Source organism: Lepeophtheirus salmonis, chromosome Z (genome assembly GCF_016086655.4).
Source record: "Lepeophtheirus salmonis chromosome Z, UVic_Lsal_1.4, whole genome shotgun sequence".
Taxonomy (NCBI): Eukaryota; Metazoa; Arthropoda; class Copepoda; order Siphonostomatoida; family Caligidae; genus Lepeophtheirus; species Lepeophtheirus salmonis.
In genome coordinates, this window is record NC_092584.1 from 14,887,927 (window position 1) to 14,896,945 (window position 9,019).

Genomic DNA, 9,019 nt, shown 5'->3' on the forward strand with positions numbered 1-9,019 from the left:
TTCTATGGGGATCTCCGAAACAATTATAGACTTCCGCGCACGATATTTCCTCTCTGTAATTTGGCATTTTGTAACATACCTAAATCTGTATATATTTAAAATAGAGCTTGTATATGTCTTTTTTGGGTGCTCACACTGTTGAACCCAGAAAATTTTGTAAAAATTTGTATGGAGATTCGTTTGCATATAAATATGACACATTAAATTTTTTTAACGGAAAGATTTTCTGAATAATTGATAATTTTTTTCTCTTTTTCAATAAACGTCGGTTTTTTTACGACATTATATTCCATAACTTTTTTTTTTTGCGAGTACGAAAAAAATCTTGTTAGTCTCTCTTAACAATTCCAATAAATACTATTTACTACTTTTTTTTATAAACTCAGTGTAAAAAAGTATTTTGTAATTTTCTTCGAAAATTTCGATTTGTCAATTTTTTGACAAAATTAAAAATGAACTTGTCATTTTTTTTTTTATGCATATATATATGTACGTTATTTGAAATTTATTAATTTTTTTTTAAATTCATAATAATACATATTGCTCGTCCGCATCAAAGGGATCGAAACATTCAGAAGAAATATATTGACCATTGTCAATGTGATTTCCCACCCACTTCTTAGCCTGAGTAATGCCAGGTAATCCTTTTCTATTATGAATATAGACCCTGGTTACCATACCTCACTATCGGTGTGGAAGTCGGCCATCTTGGAGGCATAGACAACCAAACTTAAAAGAATAAAAAAGCTAGCTTATGGTTTATTTCCATGGTTGTAATTATCTATATGACTGACAAACATAAGAATTTTTACCATGTATAAAAAATGTATCTGTTTTTATTGTCATTTCAGGCCCTCTATTAGTTCTTATTAATTGAAATATTATTTGATGTCAACTAGAAAACTATACACCAAGCTCATTTTTTCTCATTTTAAAGCCATTAAATAAAACTTCCTCAAGACTTATTCATAGAAACTTGTCAATTTAGTTTAATAATGATTAATGATTACTCTTCCAAGATGGCGCGTCGCTTTTGGTTGACTAAACAGACTGTGTCATGTTAGTGGAATGTTGAACAATAAAGGGATGGTTCATTTTGAATAAATTATTTACAGAATCTTTTTTTATAAGTATAATACAAATATTGAACTTCCATTAGATAGTTCATATATTACGGGTTAATTTTAGACTTTTCTTAATACGAATAGATTAAGTGTTGTAGCCCTGCTCTTTATGTTGTTAAATTTTTATCTTTACCGCTATATGAAATTATATTTTTGTCTAAAAAAAAGAAAATGTGTAATTTTAATATATCAGAATGAGATATCATCAATTAATAGTTTTAATTAAAATGAACTGAATTACAATTAAATAAGTCATTAGACAAATTTTTTTTGTCTTAAATGAAATTATATAGGGTACTTCCTCCAAGGTCCGGCTCTCAATTAGGGACCACAAAAACAAAACAAAAAAACAAACAAACATGTAATGAGACGAGCAAATTACAACTTGTACAAATTACAAATTGTACCATACATAATATTTGAGATTCATTCAATTCCTTATGTCCAAGTTCATAGATGTTTTGTTGCAACACCCATATAAAAACCAAATTGAGTTAAAGAAACAAACTCACTAAATTTTATCAAAGGACATCAGAGTAGTCTTTGCTTTTACCAAACATTATTGTTGGATTAGTCTAAAAAAAAAAAATGAATAAAAAGACTGCAGTTCTATCAGTCCGATCCTAATGAAATTAGTCATTCCTATCTATTGGTTTTTATGGTAACTACAACAGCTAAAATGATGTAGGTACTTATGTTATCTTGGTGGTTACTAACTATGTCCTTTTAGCTGTTCAAAATAACCCTTTTCACGAGAGATAGATGAAGTTTAGAGTAAGAAATGTACGGCTAGAACTTACGTTCTAGCTATGATATATTATTTACATCGTTTTTATATTAATATATTTAATCCTAGCTAATACGTACGTGAAGAATAGCCGATCCCATTCTACGTAATAATGTTGTGTCCGTCTTTATTTATTCAGTCCAGTCCAGTCTTAGGACCAGCCATATTGGTCCTTGGGACCGGTCCTTAACTGTCGGTTCTTGGAATTTCTCATAAAAATATCGATGGTTTATTAAGCAAAATAAGATATATTAAATATGCATTAAGATTATTAAATATAAATATTAAATTTTTCATTATAATACAATATAATACGAACATATTATGTTGTTACTTGGTTATATAATTTATTATTATATAAGAGAATAAATAAAGGTAGGAAAAAATCCCTCAGTGACATCATGAAGGATCGATTTTACCTTCTTTAAGGCGTACAAATGGGACTGGACTAGACGGGACCGTGGTCTTAAATAAGGACTAACGCAACACTACTACCTAATACCAATATATTATTTATGTACATATACATTTAGCAGCTGAAAAAGCAATTGTTATTCACAAATTAGAATAATATTATGCATTGGCCATAGGGTTTATATAATGCAATGGTCAATATACATATTACTATTTATATAAGCTCCATTGCATAATATTATTCTCCTTTGTCATTTAATTATATAATAGATAAGCTCCTTGACTTTATAGTAATCAAAATACCATAGAATACTATATAAAACATCATAATTGAAGGTGACACCATCTTGAGGGTATAAATTTGATATTTTTACCACATAAAATAATCAAATTTCTAATAAATCTTGATGAAACTTCATCTAATGAATTTAAGAATAAAAGAAGACTGAAACCCTACATTGAATACTACTTGATGCCAAACTCGGAGATTATTATTAAATCAATGTAATATGTTTTGGAAATCCCTAAGAAGGGTTATATGTGTACAGTTGTTTTTTTTCATTGATTAGGGACGATAAAAATAGAATAATTAGGGAAATCTTTCCATTGTAATTGTTAATTTTTATCTAAAATATGGAAATTAGATTGTATAATGATGTAGTAACATATTTTTAGTCCATATTATGCCCTGATATATATTGAACTAAGTACAAGAGGTAAGTACATTTTTGTATTTAATCCAATCATATTATTTTTTTAGTTCTCAAACTCTTATGATTATTCTTTCATTCTTGAAGAGAGAACACTTCATATTAATTGATATAAACATTGAGTAGTTACTGGCAAGCGTGATCATGAGAAACGGAGAGTAACACTGAGGATTTATTTTATAGCCAACGCCTAATTACTACTGGCAATTAAGGGCACTACCGCTAGTTAATTTATATAGCAGCAGGTGGTCCTGCAAGCCCCCAACTACTTGGAATGCGCGAATAGAAATTTGTCGATCATGTTGAAGTTTTATTTTCTAAACATGTACCTAAGCTAGAGAGCTCAGGGTTTTTTTTTTTTTTTTTTTGTAACTAACTGTTTATCTATGCTTTAATATATAAATAAAAAAAATTCAATTACTCATACTTAATTAATTATTGAATTAGTAAGTGTTCAGATTTAAATGGAGCACCCAGTATATATATATATTGGATATCTTATCATTTCTACAAAGACATTTTGGCTATCATATACTATACAAATGTATAGCTACGCTTATAATAAAATATTAGTACGCAATATTATAATTCAGTATCGAATAAAACACAATATGGAATTTTAATATTAGGAATATATTTATAAATAAATATGTACCTAATTCATTTTAAAAGTTGTGGAAAAATAATATGACAATGTTAGTCCGGGAATACTTTAGCGATTAATATCAGTTGGTATGATTGACTTACTTGGCTAACTAGCAAATGATTTCAGGCCTTTTTTATTTTTATTTTTGGAGGAAAAGTTCCGTGATACAATGAATATAACGACGTGCAAAAATTGTCTATTCACAAAAGGAGTCATGTGAATAATGGTTTCCCCTAAAAATAACCAAAATAACAATTGTAAATGACAGGGTCGGTGATGGGATTTTTTTAGAAAAAAGTAAAGCCATTTTGGTTTCTTTTTCCAGTACCTTATTGATATTTCGTTTAATTTACGTATAGAAAAAGTATATTTGATTTTTCGAAAGGGCCCCATTCCAATTTATTTCAAGTCACTGCGTAAATAATCCAAAAATTCCGACTGAAAAAGTTGTTTCCTATTCCATTTTTGCAGCGTAATTTGTATTTCTTCAATGATTCACAAAATTATGTAACATTTGATAAATAGTCTTATTTTCTTTCTAAATAAACAGTCAATCATACAATGTATAATACCTAATTATGACAAAAATACTCAGTCGTATTTAAATAAAATAAGTATACTGGTTGCATTAATGATATAATATTCAATGAGATACCATGTGACATGGTCCCAGTGGTGGGTGCATCTGCCAAGACACCGTGGGCAAACATCACCTGAAGTGTCCCCTCAAATGAATAATTTAGGAATACCACACTCACAAAAACTCCTTTAATACATAAATAACAATGATTTATTAATCAATACAACTAGTATAGTACTTTACATAACTTTCTTACTTTGAACAAAAAACACAATAATATCACAATTCCCATCTACAGGCTGACCCTCCTTGCCTTCCCATTGACGCAAAGACATTGATTATTAGTGATGAAAATTGTGTGTTAAATAAAAGAAACCGAAAATCAATATTTTAACCCTAACAATTTGAAGAATGCTTTGGAGGAGAGCAGCTTAGCTGTCATGGCGTTTCATTAGATCAGCTCCAATCAGGTGTGATAAGGATGGATGTGGAGAAGGAAATAAACCAGGACATTGACAAAAATTAATCCGATCTATATCCTCAATTCTACTCTGAGTCCAACAAGGATTCACGATTATAACTCCGCAAAAACTCCAGAACTATATTCTAATCACTTTTATTAAACTATTGATATGATAGGTTATTATTCATCTGTATAGAAGTCGCTACCGGGTTCATAAAGAGGTTACCAAAATTGTAATTATGGAGAATATATGCAAAAATTTGAATAAAAGATACCCTTACAAAAATTGCATTTTTCCAACCGTTTGCAACTGAGAAATAGGATAATTTTGCATTTATTTCAAATCCCATATCATAATTATAGTTGATAATATTGTAGAGAAAAACGCGTGCAAGGAGAAGGGAAAAAAAAGACATATGGTATCATTGTTTAAAATACTGATGTGATTATCATCTGCCTGCTTTATTATGATTTTTGAGGATATAACGAATGTATTCATTAGTAAAATGTTTAATGAAGATATACTACGTATAATTGACTTCGACGTTTTTTATCCGTTACAGTAGATTTGAAAACGTCACACTCCATGAAATTGTAATTCATTATGAACCTTATTCTCAGAATAATAGCTAATGAAACGACAAAGTAGAGTATTTGAAATATATTTGAAGCTCAAAGTTTAAAAAAGAAGGCTTTAATTAAATATAATCTACATACTAAAAAATAAACCATTAAACATTTAAGTTAAATATACAAAATTAAACAATTAAAATCAATTAACTATTAATAATAATAAATTATAAATACAGAATATTGAAATAATAGATTTATCCAGATAATTTTTTCTTGTTCTAACATCGGAATTCAGTTAAATATGGCATAACTTTAGGTTGCAAAACACAAACGAGACGTGGAGTTTAATCAAAAAGATAATCACCCCTCTTCTTCATGTGGAAGTTGCTATATACAATTGTGCACAGGATAGATATATCTCTACCGATGAGATCTAACTAATTATTAATAATAAAGTAAATGTCAAAATCATAAAATTAGACAATAAATATATTAATAAAAAAATGTTAGAAATAAATTCATCGTAAAGATTTAGAGCAAAAGCTAATTATGTAGTAATGTCCGGCGATATTACTCCCTATTAAGAGCATCAAAAAAGATTTTTCCCCGTTATTACATACTATTATCATGAAGGATATACACAATTGTTAATTATAATGCAACACCCAATTTAACTACCCTCGTTGTTGTGACCATTTAAACAGTTATTTTTGCCTTTTATGAGTTTTCTGAACACCATTTCTTGGAGCCCATCAACCATAGCTAAGCCTTAAGTGATAAAAAAGTAATATTTATTGACTATGTAATATTGGAAAACCTAATTATCATACCCAAGTCTTAAAGCGAAGTAAGTAGTCTCAGACAAACTAGTTGCAAACCATCCAAGCTACTACCCCCGTTGTTGTGACCATTTAAGCAGTTGTTTTTGCCCTTTACTGAGTTGTGTATCATAATTCTTGATATGTTTAGCTAAAATAGAATCATATTTTATGGTTAGATTTAAAAAAAAATTTAACACTTACTGTGAGATAGTACAAAATTCTGAGTTCCAATTCGATATTCGTAAATACTTTTTACTGATAACTTGATCGTCATTTGGTGTGGATGACTCAAAACATTTTTATATGTATTTCTATAAATGACATCAGTAACAACATCCTCCATTAATTTAATGATGTTTGCTCGGGAAGGGATATGTTTACCCGTGTATTTTCCATAAATTTTTTGAACGTAGATGATTGGCAATGGATAAGGTTATATTACATGCAATAAGCATCGTTGTGAGATCAAAGTTAAAGTCTGACATGATGTATTCATCGTTAAATTGATTTTTTAGATGAATATCCATGCTCTTGATATTAGATGAGGATAATGAGTGGCGTGTAATTCTAGACGGGGGACTAAAGGCACATTTATATCGACAAATCCGACAAACCATCTGTTTCTCATCCGGTAAGTATTTTCCAAATTCCTAGACCTCCATTTTCAGAAATCCAGACAGAAGGCGACGTTATTTTAGGCATTTTATTCAGTTCTTTATCGACTATCCCCATCTAATATTAATATTGAATAATAAAGGCGGGAATGATAACGTTCATGATTGATAGAAGAAGATGTATATTATTTAATCAATGATGCCATAAGTATTTCTTCTCTTCTCCTCACACGCTTTTCTATTCTTACCAAAATTATCACCCTTAATCATAATTAAAAGCTGGGATTTGGGAAGCTAAAACACTGTCGCTTAATCCTATTTTAGTTGCACATATGTATAATACGAAAAAAAAAACCGTTAATAATATTCAACAAAAATGGGTTATTCTGAAATTATTTTCAGATCCACTACGAACCTTTTCTTAATCATGAGTAGATATTATTATTATATTGAATGAAGAGACCGGCTAATAAGGTAATCAATATCTTCAATACCACGAGAAAGTGACTGTCACAATGTACTGTTCGATTAGTTCAGGAGCCTTAACTTTAAAATTTGCTGATAATAATGGTAATGGGGGAGAAAAAAAAAAATATGATTCTACCTACATTGTATTATAATTATTTAAATGCAAATATTTTAGTACTTTGTTAAGCATGTAATATTTTATGGCTCTTTTTTCTTATATTAAATATGTAGCAAAATCAATTAGAGGAAATTTTGGTGAACTAGGATTTTGTGGGATTTTGTTGTGTCTTGACGAGGGAGAGACACAATCTTATTTATAGTAGGAGGGATCCAGGATGACCGAGAGACAAATGAGAAGAAGAAATGGCGTGGAGGAATAAGACTACACTTATTATAAGATCATGTGTATTCTAACTATACTCTATTTTATTTACACAATACGAGACTATTTATACTACGTAAAGCACAGTACTTTAATACACTAAAGAACATACAAGAAAATAAGATCAAGAAAGGAAGTATGAAATACATAACAAATTTGTTCTTTTTTTGTTTCAAATACCGGATTGAGGAGCATCCTCAAATATTATGGCATGGTTGAGCTGAAAGATTCTAAAAAATGTTGGATATAAATTTTACTTTGAACATTAGTTTACTTCATTGAATTTGATAGTTTGGGTTGCCAAAAAAATCATATTTTCAGTTGGCCCGGTTAGGCGTTATAGGTTGGCAAACTGCAAATAAAAAACTGAGAAGAATATGAAATCACATGGAAGAAGTTTTTGTTCCAAGAAAGCCGAACAACCTTCGATGCTGTCAATATCTCTTACGTACAATGGCAAAATAATCTCTGATTGGTGAAACGCATATTTCTATAGTTTAAAGGTTTGATCAGTCAAAAATGCAAGATGGTGGGATGTCATTTAATGACTTGGGTACCTTTGCAGTAGGTAAATGCAGTGTAGCACTTTGCATTAATAAAGATTTCAATAGTTTGCTTATATTTCATACGAAATATTCTAATATTATATGAATGATTAGGGGTTTTCTTTTCATGCATGTATAGTAAAATGGATTTTTTGTTTGCTTGTTTATGTTTTGATATTACCGTTTAAGAGAATTAATTCAAAAATCATTTTTTCTACTTTATATTACTCGTATTAGATATTTCTCAATTTTAGAGCGTCAAATCATCATGATTCAAATACACGGAGTATAAGATATAGAAATTATCACTAATCCTCACTAAATCATTCACATAATAATAATATTTGAAGTAACTATAGATAAAAATATATTATATCTCTATGAAAGTTATGCAAAATAATTATATATAATAAAAGTTCTTTTTTTAAATTATTTATTGAGCTCTTAAAAACCACGAATATCCCTTCTTTAATTTTCAAAATAGAGAATTTTATTATTGTAATAGTAAACCGATATTATTTATCTTTAACAAATGGCAATAATTACTATTAATCAAGTTTTACATGAATCCAACCTTCAATAATATTAAAAAAAAATATATAGGTAATTGAAACGTTGAAAATATCATCTACGTGGATTTCAATTGTGTTATATATTGGAGATAGTTTGAATTAATCTAATAATAATGTCAACATTTTTAACAGAAATTCTAATATTATGCTCAATGGATTTACAGCATATGTTTCTAAATGCCTATAAATAACAAAATATATAATCATAATTGATTAATAAAGAAACAGTCTTGTAGAAAACTTTTAATAAAGAGAAAAATTCGGATTGGGAGCGAAATAGTGTGTATCTCTAACTGTTTATGTGTCAAATGTTCTCAGCT

The 9,019-nt window shown here is 28.9% G+C and overlaps 1 long non-coding RNA gene across 1 annotated transcript; it reads right to left on the bottom strand.

Moving 5' to 3' along the window:
* Positions 1-5,927: 5,927 nt before the first annotated feature.
* Positions 5,928-6,470, bottom strand: LOC139907348 (uncharacterized). The gene is made up of 3 exons (XR_011783894.1): positions 6,320-6,470; positions 6,128-6,266; positions 5,928-6,065 (listed from the first exon to the last, which is right to left on the bottom strand). It is a non-coding gene; the product is annotated as an uncharacterized lncRNA (long non-coding RNA).
* Between the last annotated feature and the right edge of the window lie 2,549 nt (positions 6,471-9,019).